The sequence below is a fragment of the Schistocerca serialis genome, chromosome 2, assembly GCF_023864345.2.
Source record: "Schistocerca serialis cubense isolate TAMUIC-IGC-003099 chromosome 2, iqSchSeri2.2, whole genome shotgun sequence".
NCBI classification, from domain to species: Eukaryota; Metazoa; Arthropoda; class Insecta; order Orthoptera; family Acrididae; genus Schistocerca; species Schistocerca serialis.
In genome coordinates this window covers 1,155,783,580-1,155,784,386 of record NC_064639.1, presented here as the reverse complement: position 1 = coordinate 1,155,784,386, position 807 = coordinate 1,155,783,580, and positions in this window count along the sequence as shown.

Here is an 807-nt window from a genome sequence, read left to right as displayed (position 1 = left end):
TCAGTATAATTGGTATTTAAAAATTCTTGTCTTGTTGAAGAAGAACCGTGCCAGATGTGTACGTTGAGTCACACTTCCACACACAGAACAATTACATTTGTGCTTGGGTTTTGTAGGTTTTATAGTTGCTGCGGACTTAATTAATTAATTGTGTTAACGAAAAATTTCATTTCATTCTTGTTGTTGTTCTTTGCAGTGAGATAGCGTAATAATACTAGTCAGGGCCAACCGATTACGAGACACAGCGTAATCGGACATACAGCTACTAAAAAAAACAAAAAGTATTTTCAATCATATTTAATTAAGCCCCCATGCAAAGTCTAACGAAGTTGAAAGATAACTTTAATATTGATATAGTAATGAAGTTTAATTATTTCGAGACAGATATAAAGGTATTTAAATGAGCGGTAAATAAGATGAAAAGAGTAGTAACTTATATACTGGAAATCTTGAACGCATAATAAATCCAGTAATCATTTTTTTTAATACAGTGATCATAACAGTTTCAGGGTCCCCCCCCTTTTTATTCATTTGAATTCTGAAGTGTTCTACATTGCTTTGACCAGCAAAAGTTCTAGGTGCTTCAGTCTGGAACCGCGTGACGGCTACGGTCGCAGGTTCGAATTGTGCCTCGGGCATGGATGTGTGTGATGTCCTTAGGTTAGTTAGGTTTAAGTAGTTCTGAGTTCTAGGGGACTGATGACCACAGATGTTAAGTCCCATAGTGCTCAGAGTCATTTGAACCATTTTGAACCAGCAAAAGTTAAAGTCAATATAAAAGTCAAAATTAATCAGTGTTTTATCTTT